Raw genomic sequence first — 12,678 nt, forward strand, 5'->3', positions numbered from 1 at the left:
GAGCTAGGATTGAAACCTGCATCTATTTGACTCCAAGTCTTGTGCTCTTAATGTCCAGGGGGAGGAGACTTACACTAACTATCATGGTGAAAAGCAGGTTTCAGCTGCTGCTCTCTAGCAGCAATCTCAAACACAGGGTCTGGCACAAATAACACCCCTTTTTTACTACACAATCTTTTATTACAAAATCATAAGCATGTAATTCAGTAACATAACAATATCACACTCAAGCACACCATATGACATTTTAGTTGAAATGTTCAAATTAAAACTACAAATCATTACACCCATATTATTATCCTACCAACCACACTCAAGCAGGCCTTACTTCTGCTGCACCCCGTATATTTGTAAGGTCCATGAACTTCCTCAAATAGCATTTACATCAATGGCTCATATGAGCCTCCAGCCACCTGTGCAGTAGTCAAGGTAGGTACAAATGAAGTGCCTTGTCCACAGGTGGAACTCCCAGCCCCAGGCTCCAGGCTGTGGTGGCTGAAGACCTGGTCTGCGATCTGCAACTATTCAGTCATCACGGGCAGTGTCTGTCTGGTCTCCCGGTTCTCCAGAATCACAGGAGATTGTGTAAGTTAAGCAGCTCCTCTCCCCAACTCCCCCGTAAAGCACCCACCCCCAGTAAACTTTGGCCTCTGTAGCCCCTTTGCAAGTAATAGAAGATGGTACCCACCCCCAACCCCCATCTCTCTTCCATTAAGTTCAGAAAGGAAAGCACAACAAGGATTTCTGGTTCAGGGAGAAAGCTACCTCCTTTACACTTGGCTTCTTTTCCATTAAGATTGCAAGTTGCAAATCAATCAGGAGAAAATTGCCCTCGGGACTGTTGAGCAGACATCTTCGCTCAAATCAGACCCTGCATGCATGTGTCAAAAGCACCTTACACTCTCATTCATTGCCAGCCAAGTCTCTGGGGCAGGGCAATTGATTTAGGAGCATTCACTCAGATCTAACATTCACTGCACACATCTTCTGTGTATTGCAGCTGCCAAGCAAGCCATCTGATTACTACTTCTCACTCACTTACTGGTCCAATGGGCAAGGTGAATCTATATTGTGATAAGGAGAATACTAGAGAATGAAAGACAAAGCTGCTGTCCCCCACATTCCAGGATTAGCAAGCTGAGAAAGCCAAGGTACTAAAAGTTCTCCAGATTTGAAAAGAGTGAGGGAAGGAGCTATCACTGAATTTCTACCCCATGCCAGGTATTCGGCATACATTCGTGCATTTAATCTTTACAACACCTCTAGTAGGTTGATGCCATTAATACCTTTATTTACAGGTATAAACAATATTTTAACTATCAAAAGTAGAATTTCTTAAACATAATAATGAATTATGAATAGGTTTTATGAGTGGAACATAATCTTTAAAACTAATTTCTCTCCCAGAAGAAGGGACCTGGGAAGAGCTCCCTGAGCAGAGTGGTTAAATGGTCATCACTCTCTTGCTGCTTTGCCTCACTGTCATCTTCTAAAAGAAACTTAAAGTGCACTTCTGTGGTCAGGGGCAGATCTGGATTTCAGTCATGGCTCTTCTGGTAATCAGGAAAATGAATTCACAGTCAATATTCCAACAGAAGGAATTCAACACAGGGAATTTAACACTGTGGCCACCCAGGTGATGGAAGAACTGAGAAGCCAAACCGGGGAAATCGAGGTAGCCCAGAGATTAGCAAGAGCAGGAAACCATCACCATTCCTGGTCTGCAGGCCAAAGGAAGCAGCTGCTACAGGGGTTTAGAACAGGGCACTTCTGGACATGCCTCTGTGGTATGCAGATTGTTTTGAGCTAAAGGCAACCAAGACCCTGTAGGCTCAAGAGAAACTTACCCACCCCTTAACTGTCTAGAAGAATTTAAATTAGAAGCCTGGACAATGATAAGAGCTATCACCAGAAATAACTTTTTATGACTTCTCTATATGGCAGGGAAAACTGCTAATTACTGAACATGTGCTCTCCCTGAAATTACCTTCTGAAGCCCCAAGGTGACTTCCCTCATGCTCTTTCTGTCTCTGAACCTGTTGCGTATGTGGGGTCTCTGACTCTGTCATGTACATGGGGGTCCCATACATATGCAATTAAATTTGGTCATTTTCTGTTGCTAATCTGTCTCATGTCTATTTGATTATTAGACCAATGAAAAGAATCTATTTTTAAAGAAAGTATGGTTATTTTCAGGTCTTTATTTGAAGATTCTATTTGTTATTTTTAGAGAGAGAGGAAGGGAGGGAGAAAGAGAGGAAGAGAAACATCGATGTGCAGGAGAAACATAGACCAGCTGCCTCTCTCATGCCCCCAACCAGGGGCCTGGCTTGCAACCCATGCATGTGCCCTGACTGGGAATCAAACTGGGTGAACTTTCGGTTTGCAGGACAACGCTCAGCCCACTGAGCCACACCAGCCAGGGCTTGGAAAGAACGCTGAGAGTCCAGGAAAGTTTCCTTCTCCTCATGCTGCCAAGGCTGGGGATGTCCTGGCTCCTCCTGTCCTCAGCCCTCCAATTTTGTGCCAGTGGCTCCCAATGTCCAAACTCAGCCAAAATCCAGCAGACAAGGAAGCTGGGGAAATGCAGCTTGCTGGGAGGTGGGATGGGGTAGAGAGGAGTGGGAGTGGCCCACACAGTATCAGAAGGGGAGCAATGGACCTGAGGCCAAACAGGCAAATGATGGGCCCAGGTGTTGCTAATTGCAAATTTCTTTATAAAATAGTTCTATTTCACAGGGCTGTTGTGAGAATTAAAAGGGGCAAATCTAAATAAATATTAGCCCAGTCTCCAGCATGTACTATGGAGACAGCTAAAAGTAATTTTTCTCTAGATGGGAAAACCAAGATTCAGCGAGATTAGGTGATTTGCTCATCTTGGGCAGGCCACTTCATTCCTCTGAGCCTCAGTTTCTCGTGCTACCAACAACTCACTGGGCCGCTGAGGGGCTTCATTCTTCCTGTAAATATTTCCTGAGCACCTGTCACGTTTGGGGCTCTGTGGGTGCAAAGCAGGCCTCCCTACCCAGTCCTTGCTCTCCTGGAGTTTACAGCCTGCTGGGGAGAAAGACATCGACCAGAAAGCTGTACAGACGACACTGTGATTAAGTCCATGAAGGAGAAGTAAGTACTGGGAGGGTGGGTTACACTGTGACCTGACCTCTTCTGGGGAAGTCAGGGAGGCTTTCCTGTGCCAAAGTCACTGGACGCAAAGGATGAGTGGGAGGGGGCTTGATGAGGAGCAGGGCCAGAGTGCGCTAGGGAATAGCACGTGGAGCACTTTGGAACGTTTCACATCGTCCCCAGCCTTTCCCGGGTCAGGCCGCGACGCTGGCCCGGGAGGACCTCCTGCAGCCCACCCCGCATCCTGCCCCTCGCAAGGCCTCCGGGCGGCTCCGGCGCGTTTGCTTTCGCCCGCACCTGCCCTGCCTGGCTGTGCACCGCGTCCCGCCGGGGCCGCCAGACCCAAGCGCAGCTCCCGCATTTCTCAGCTTCGCAGCCCCGCGCCCCGGGCGGCCGTTGATAGTCCGCTAATGCGTATCGAATTTTTGTTGAATTCGGCTCAAGGCTCGCGCAGAAAGCGCAGCGACGGCGCTGCCAGATCCTCTTAATTCCTTTTGCATCGATCCCGCCGTTAATGACACAACCTTCTACCCTAATTAACCAACAACTGCATTAGGCTGCGCGCCTCCTCCGCGGCTGCCCCACCGCGGTTCCACCCGCGCGCGTGCCGGGCGTGGGACGCTGCTGTCACCGCCCCAGCTACACCCAGGGTGCCGCCCTGGGGCAGGAGAGGGGATAGTGTTTCAGGGTTTGGGTGCCCCTGCCATCCGTCTCAGTCTAAAAACGTCCTGTTGTTGCTAACTATGTACCAACACTGTGCAAAGCACTTAATACACTTCAGCTCACGGATTCATTACCGAGAATCAAGCGGCAGAGAGAGGAAATTGGGGCTCGCAGGTGGAGAAACACACCATGGCCAAGGACATGCAGCAAGCTACTGAGGGAGGCGGGACGCCCACCTGTCCTACCCAAGATGGTGCCCTTAACTCCTAGCTACCTGTCCTCCCACATGTAACTGAGACTATACTACCTAGGAAATACATACTAAGTGTGAAGTGCTTAGCGGACTAGCTGGCACATAAAACACACTCTATAAATTTTTGTGTGGCAGGATAACTTATTGAAATATTAATGCAGGTTTACTCTCCTTTGGCTCCCCTCTCTTGCTGCCTGTGACTTCTTGCCAAACGCAAACACAGGCGTCCTAAATTTTGTATAATTTACAAAGTTCTCCTTCTCCTTCACAACTCCCCCCCCACACACACACACAACTGCACATTGTATACTGGAATCAGGGCAGGACTTACCCCGGTTTCATTTATAAAATAGAAATATTACCTTTAGCTCTGTTTAAGATATAGTTTCTAACCCCTACTCCTTGCAAGCACAATATACTAGGGATTCCGTGGTGATAGTATTAATCTGGACAGGACCTTTCCATGTGCATTTCAGATTACTGAAATGATTTGGCTATTCACTCTGATTCTCTTCATCCTGGTTTGATTGCCTTTATTTTCATTTTGTTGTATTGTGTATTTTTTATAAGACACTTCAAATCGCTCCTGGGATAAGGCAAAATACGGAAAAATATATTTAAAAGTAAAACAGATGAGCCCTGGATGGTGTGGCTCAGTGGATTGAGTGCCAGCCTGAGAATCAAAGGGTTACCAGTTCGATTCCCAGTCAGAGCACATTCCTGGGTTGCTGGCCAGGTCCCCACTATGCGGGTGCGTGAGTGGCAATCACACATCGATGTTTCTCTCCCTTTCTTTCTCCCTCCCTTCCCCTCTCTCTAAAAATAAATAAAATCTTTAAAAAAATAATACAGATGAAATAGCAAGTCAAGTGTTTGGTCAATATATATGAAGTTGGAATGGCATTTGATGGTGAAGAAAGTGAGGCTGGGAGAGGTTCATGGACTTGTTCCAGCATGGCAACGAGACTTCGGGAAGTGCTCTGGAAATACTCTGTCTGTGCTTTGTCCACCACCTCCTCTCTTCCCTTCTGCTTGCTGGGAGTCATCTTCTTGCCCAAGTCCTCAGACCTCATACTGTCCACTTCTTGCAGGAGAAACCCAGACTGGACAAGTCGCTAACACCCAACACTAAAGTAAATATTAGGTCAATAAATCCCCAGCCAACCATTTCCTCTTCCTCTGACAAACCTATCAGATGCCACTTTTTAACAATAGGGCCCATCATTTTCTAGATCAAGAGACCGAAGCCTGGCAAGATTAAGGAATTTGCTTGATATCACCCAGCTGATGAGGTACAGTTGACCCTTGAATAACACAGGTTTGAACTGGATGGGTCCACTTATGCATGTTTGGTTTTTTTTCAATAAATGCCTGTTGGAGTCGCAGACGTTAAGGAGAAGCGGCATGCGTGGATCTACACCATTATATAGGGGACTTGAGCAGCTGCTGATTTGGGTATGGAGAGGGGTCTTAGAACCAATTCTCCTGTGGATACAGACAGACAACTTAAGTTTATGGGGAGTCAAAAGTTATATCTGAATTTTCTGCTGTGCGGGGATGGAGAGGGAGTGTCAGCTTCCCTCACCCCCACATCATTCAAGGGTCAATTGTGGTTTTGCTGACATTCACACCCAGCTCAAACTGGATTCACTTTCCATCATGGTCTTCTCACTATAGCATGCTTTCACTGAACCAGAGAGCTGCATTCCCTAAGACGTGACATGTAATTCCTGAGGAATTAAGAGTATTTGATTTGGCCGAGGAAGGGGTTCATTTCTGGGGCTCCTTCGCCACATAGTTCCCCCATAGGGAAGGGGAGTGGATGGGGAGCCAGCCTGAATCAGACAGTCTCTTTCAGAAGACACAAGTAGGCTTTGTAGTAGAGACTGTTTAAAGGGCAGGCAGAATCTGCCTGGGGCAATTGGGAAATGAGGCAGACCTCCTAAATGCCACTGAGAGGGAGGAAAGAGATGGCCTCCCTTCTGACATTCCACTGTAGGGTATGATCATCTCTCAGGCTTCCTTCCCTTCCTAAGAAGCACTTCTGTGCCCATCTCCATCAGATGAGCTTCTCTGTCCTTTCAGGTCTTAACTCACAGTGTTGCCTCCTCCTGAAGCCCCCACCCTGGCTTAACTGCCCCTCCCTCAGGAGTCTCACAGGCCCTGGGTCACAGGCGCTTCCACAGCATGCACAGAGCCTGCTTCAAATCCACTTGCTGGGGATTAGCTCTGTGAATTTAGGCCAGTTTACCTTCTACATAGCTGTTTCTCCATCTGTAAAATGGGAATAATAGCGCCTTCCCTCAGAGAGGGCCGTGAAGAAGTTTAAATTGAAATATGCATGCAGGATGAAAAAAATATTACCTATGTATATTCATGGCCTAACTCTCTCCTCTGAGGAGCATGGAGAGAGGGAGGAGTCTGGCCAGGTGGCTGCTTGTGTATACAATAAAGACAGACAGATGGGGAAAGAGAATTTTAAGTCTTGCTATGTTGAACAAAAAGGAAAAAAGACTCATGGACATGGACAACAGTGTGGTGATTGTGGGGGAGAAGGGGGTATAAGGAAATTCAATAGTAATGGAAAAAAAAATACAACCAAAAAAGTTTTTTAAAAAGGACTGAGTCAGTGCCTCCCAAAGGCCCTTCACCTTGACCTGCACTGTATTAGCCCAGAAACCTGAGAAAAAGTCCTCCAAACTCCAACCCCCACTCTCACCAATTTAGGAGTGAGCTTACATCAGCACGTACAACAGAACAAAAATATTAAGATTATAGGCTCTGGAGCGATATAAAATGAAGTTCAGATCCAAGGTGGATAGCCTTGGATAAGTGATTTAAATTCTCTAAAATGCAGTTACCTCATGAAGTGGACACTGTAGTACGCTCTGGAGATCCCTCTTCAAGAACAGATTTTGTGCCCCAGACTTTGGGAGGGATTGGCAGCAAGTCTTCCTCTCTCCACCCTTTCTCGTGGGCCTTGCTGGAGAGGATCACCGTGTCTAAGACACTCCCCTTCCGTGACAGCCCTTATCAACAACGAATTGATGCAGGAACACAAAAGCTTGGCTATCTTGACCAAGCTTGGAATAACTCTGAAGGTCTCCTCTCCAATCAGGGTCTCTGTGGGGGGACAGTTCTTGGATCTGCATTACAGCTCAAACTCCACCTCTGCTCATACTTGCTTCTATCAACTTCCTTCCACACATGTTGACCCTAAAGGCACCCCTTAATAAACATCGAGCACATTTTAAAAAAGTTTTGGCCCTGGCTGGTGTGGGTCAGTGGATTGAGCGCAGGCCTGCGAACCAAAGTGTTGCCCGTTGGATTCCCAGTCAGGGCACATGCCTGGGCTGTGGGTCAGGTCCCCAGTTGCGGGTGTGTGAGAGGCAACCACACATTGATGTTTCTCTCCCTCTCTTTCTCCCTCCCTTCCCCTCTGTCTAAAAACAAATAAAGTCTTTAAAAGAAAGTTTTGCAGTGTATTTTTTAAAAGATTGTACAAAAATTATTTAATTTTTTTACAAATACTGTGGATGCAAAATTGGTACCATATGGAGATAAACCATGAGGCAGCTCAGCCTTTGAAAGGATACACAAGTAAAGCTCTTAGTGCAGTGTCTGACACATACCAAACACTCCAATAATGATGTCTCCCATTATTATTTGTCTCTCTGTTTCCACCACAAAACTTCTCATCTCTGTTTCAACCTACCATCTGCCCCACCCAGCCCACAGTGAGTGCTTAGCAGGAAGAAGCTCCATGGGAAACTGAAAGCCAACCAAAGTCTGGGAAGATCAGACTCTTGGAACAAATGTCCTGACTCCTTTGGCTGACCACAGCAACTGGGACAGGGGTCAGCACGCGGAAGGGGCTACTTGCTGGTATTCACCTGTGGAGGATGGGCTCGCCCTTTCTGCTCGTCACTGTTTGCAGGCCAGACACAGGCTTGCTTTATCTTCTCCCCATACACACTGACCTCTGCACCCTGGGATGTCATCGAGGAGGCCAGGGGTCATGTCGTTCCCCGTGGTCAGGGATGTCAAGCATGCCAGGCCAGACTTCCCAATACCAGTTCCCCAAGATTTCACCACAACAGCTTTGCAATTCAGTGTGTGCTCAGAGGAGACCCCCCACCCTCAAACCGTGGGGAGATGAGTGACAGGAAGACCTGGGAGCACCTTCTCTCATAGAATTTCAGTCAGAGAAGACTGCACATTATCCCCCACAACAATGTCTGCCTTTTTCAGTCTTTGCATGTGCTCCCACTGATCTCTAGGTTGCCCTTCCCCCATTTCTGTGTAATGAACCCTACTCATCCTTCCAGGCCCAACCCAAATAGCTTCTCTTCCAGGAAACCATCTCTGCAGCCTAAAAGAGCTCCCTCTGACCCCTCATCACGGCCTCTGCTATAATTTAGGAAGTGGGGACCCACCCCGACATTGGAGAAATATGGTGTGGGTAAAGATGGTGGCTGAGAGTCAGGAAGGTTGCAGTTCGATTTCTGGATCAGCTAGCTACTTGTTAATCCTATAACCTTGGACAAGTGGTCTGCCTCCCTAAGACCCCTTGTAAAGCAAGGAAAATAAAATATAGTAGTTCTGAAAAGTAAATGAGATAATGTTCATTAAGCCATTAGCATGGTGCTTTGCACACATTAAGCTCTTAATAAATGTTAGCTGTTATTATTGTCTCTGGCTCTCTTCCCCCCTCACACCCACCCATGCTATGTCAGATAAGGCCGTGACCAGCTCAATATCTGAAGTGGAGTTTTATTGTAAGGAGTCTCCCAGGTTCCAGATGGGAATAAGCGTCCTCCTGAGAGAAGCAGAGATGTTGAAAAGAGACTGGAATTTCCAATGATCAGAGATTTCAAGAGAGGAATGAGGGTGAGAGCTATGACTGTAGGTCAGAGGGGATACAGAAGCAAAGATGGAGGGTAATCAGATAAGGATATTGGCAATGTTTTTGTCAGGAAAGAAAAACCTTTTCCTCTACCCTCTTAGAACTGGAAGCCTGTGCATGAAGCTAATAAAAGACAGATTAATGGGGGAAAAGGCAAAAATTTTATTAATATTTACCTGCAGAAAAGAAGTAAAACTCAAATCTTGGGGTTAGACTCTGAGCTTTATAAACCCCCCCTTTTTTAAGTGAACTTTTAGAGAGAGAGAGAGAGAAATATCAATTTGTTCTTCCACTTATTTATGCATTGATTGGTTGATTCTTGTATGTGCCTTGACTAGGGATCAAACCCACAACCTTGGTATATGGTGATGTTCTATCCATCTTAGCTACCTGGCCAGGGCCTTATATACCCCTTTAAGAAAGGAAAGAGGCTTTGGGCTCCAAGGGACAATAAATTGTGGGGAAGCGACTAGGAAATATATGGGGGGAAACTAATGGAAGGTAAGGGCTATTTAAGTAATGTCCATTTGTTTGAATTCATCTTGGTGTTGACTCCCTGTCTTCAGTTATACCCTGCTTTCAGGGAGATAAGGAGTGTGCAGAGAACTCTTCCTGCCTGTGTTGATTCTTTTTTTAATTAAAGATTGTATTCATTTATTTTTAGAGAAAGGGGAAGGGAGGGAGAAAGAGAGGGAGAGAAAAATCAGTGTGTGGTTGCCTCTCGAGCACTCCCAGTCATGTGCCCTGAGTGGGATTGAACCTGTGACCCTTTTGTTTGCAGTCCAGCACTCAATCCACTGAGCCACACCAGCCAGGGCTGCCTCTGTTGATTCTTAATCGCCTTCAAGTAACAATAATCCTCATGCCAAAGTGGCATATTTTGGGGTGACATATTCTGATTCTCTTCACTTTGCCTTCCTCTTCAACTGCAAGGACCAGAAATCTAGCAAGCCCCATAGTAGCAAAACCTCCTTCTGCAGCCATAATGAACATCTCAGATGTAGCTCCCAGAGCAGTCCTCAGATGCAAAGAAGCTGCAGTACCTTCCCTGTGTTCCTATATTCCCATCCCTTCAGGGCATCTAAGAAGGAAGCTCAGAGAAGACACTCCTAGGCCAGGGAGGAAGCCATGAAAGAAGCATATCTGGACCTCAGGTGATTAAGATTCACCCCAATTTTCTGACAAGAGTCTCTGCTTTGGGAGGTACTGGTGAGCCACACTGACTTCTCCGAGAGCTGCCCTCCACTAATAGGCCCGGGGTCCCATAATTCCTTTAGTAGCACGTGGATATGCTTTCTTTACCCAGCTGATAGGCCTGGGATGGACCCTCGATCCAGAAAAGCCAATTTAGAACCTGTGCATGAACAATCAGATTTTCCATGAATTTGGAATTGGGATAGGAGATCATTTAGCTGAAGTCACAGGACCTGGAAGGGCACGCAGAGGAACTAGATCTGCAAAAAAAAAAAAAAAAAAAAAAAAAGAAGCAGATGGTCTGTGATGTCTAGGTCTTCAAGAGATAGGGCTCAGACCCTGGCTGGTGTGGCTCAGTGGATTAAGTGCCAGCCTGAGAACCAAATGGTTGTCGGTTTGATTCCCAGTGAGGGCACATGCCTGGGTTAGGGGTCAGGTCCCCAGGGTTAGGGCACATGAGAGACTACTACACATTTATATTTCTCTCTTCCTCCTTTCCCCTCTCTCTAAAAATAAATTTTAAAAATCTTTAAAAAAAAAGAGATAGGGCTCAAAACTGGTTCCTGAGTGGCCGGTTCCAGCTCCCCTGAGACCTGGCTGAACTTCCTGGGGTTGAGCTGCATGGCGCTCCCCTTTTACTAAATAATTCCGATGTTTCTGTTACTTGCAGCTAAAAGACCCTTGGCTAAGGCACTTTCTTTGACTCCATGGCTTGTACAAGGTCCCTCAGGGCCTGAGCTTCAGACCCAGAGCTCTGGCTTCCATCCTGGAGTTCAGACCTTGAATAGTGAACCTCCCAAGGGCAACACGCCCAGATAAAATTCAGCCCACATTTGGAGGGAGAGCCAGCACCATCACTCACCACTGTTCCAGGGCAGGGAGCGGAATACATGGTACCCACAGATCCTCTCCCAGAAATAACAATAGTCGTAGCTGACACTGATGGCACCATGCTGTTATAATTATTTCCAGTCTGCAAAACAACCCTGATTGGTTTTGAATGTTTTTACTATTATCTAACTTAGAATATACACGGAGATCAAAACAAACATAAATTCCTCATGCTCATAAGCTTTTACGGAAATAGGAAGCCAGACGATTGCCAACCAAAACCACTAAAACTGATATAAAATTAGTTGATATTGCCAATTAGTTTTTAACTGCAATTAAATTACTGATGTTCTATGTATTAAAAATAAAGCAAACAAAAACTGTCACCCTTTAAGTTAGGTGTTCCTATTGGCACCCCCACTGTAGATGAGGAAATGGTGGCTCAGAGGGGTAAAGAATATTTCCCAAGGTCAAACAGCCGGGCATTATAATCAACCAAGATAACTATAGAGTCCCAGCTGCCCAAACTTGAGGCCCAGCTGCCAGTGTCCTGGGCTGCCTTTTCATTGAAATGGAGCTCATGAGCTGGTAGGAATAGATCTTGAAAAATACAGCCTGGAACAGAGCAAGTGCTTGTTAAAGGTTCGTTGACTGACTGAATGATTGAATGAGTAAATTTGAAGATATGTATTTGTTTAAAAGACCATCTGCCTCACCCTGACCATGCAGAGGCCTACAATTCAGTACTCTTTACTTATCACTGTTGCCAGCAGCCCTTCCCACCTCGTTATCCAGAAGCTAGTCTAATGGCATTAACCATCCCAGCCAGCCAGGATACCATTAAGAGTTTCAATCCAGCCTCTGTGCCCCCACCCTTGATCTTGGCTCCGGGCCCTGGGCTGGGAGAGTAGTCTGGTTGTTTATCAGGAATTTGGACCTTCTCAGAGAAAAGCACAGATGACCTATTAGTCTAATTCAAGCACTTAGCAAGGAATGACTGTACCATTCACACCCCAGCCCTAGACTAATGGAGCCAAAGAGCCAAAGCAAATGGAGAGGTCTTGACGGCTTAGAGATCTTCCTGAGAGGGGAAGAAGGGGAAGTTCCAGCCAGTGCCCCACTGGACTTTGCAGGGAGGCAGGTTGTTTGGGTATTTCCTGGGGCAGGGTGGGCTATGGGGATACAAAAAGGTATAGGGAGAGGCTTCCCTATTTCACCCATCACTCTGGGAGCTACTCTGCACATCCTACCTCTAGTCACCTCATTGACTTAAAACTTGCCTGGAGAGAAATAGAAAAACAAGCAAATATCCATCAATGCAGAACTGGTTAAATAAAATGTGTATGTAGACATATGTATTCATACAAGTCCATGTTATACAGGTGATAAAAAGGATGCTGTAGCCCAAGCTCTATTCATGGATGCTGAAAGATGCTAAGACTTACACTTTGATATGTAGTGTCTGCCTCCACTTATGTAAAAATTATACACACCCATACATTCTCGTGTGCACAGATGCACAGGGAGCAGGTTTGGAAGTTTGAGAGTGAGATTTATAGATTTTTAATTTCTTCTTCATAATTACCTATATCATCCAAATTCTCTACAAAAGCCTTATACTATAATTGTTAACTTATTTGAGTTCTTACTACATATCAGTCACAGTGCTTTTATATGGATTATCTCATTTCTTCTAAGGTGGATTCTA

The sequence above is a fragment of the Desmodus rotundus genome, chromosome 10 (assembly GCF_022682495.2).
Source record: "Desmodus rotundus isolate HL8 chromosome 10, HLdesRot8A.1, whole genome shotgun sequence".
Classification (NCBI taxonomy): Eukaryota; Metazoa; Chordata; class Mammalia; order Chiroptera; family Phyllostomidae; genus Desmodus; species Desmodus rotundus.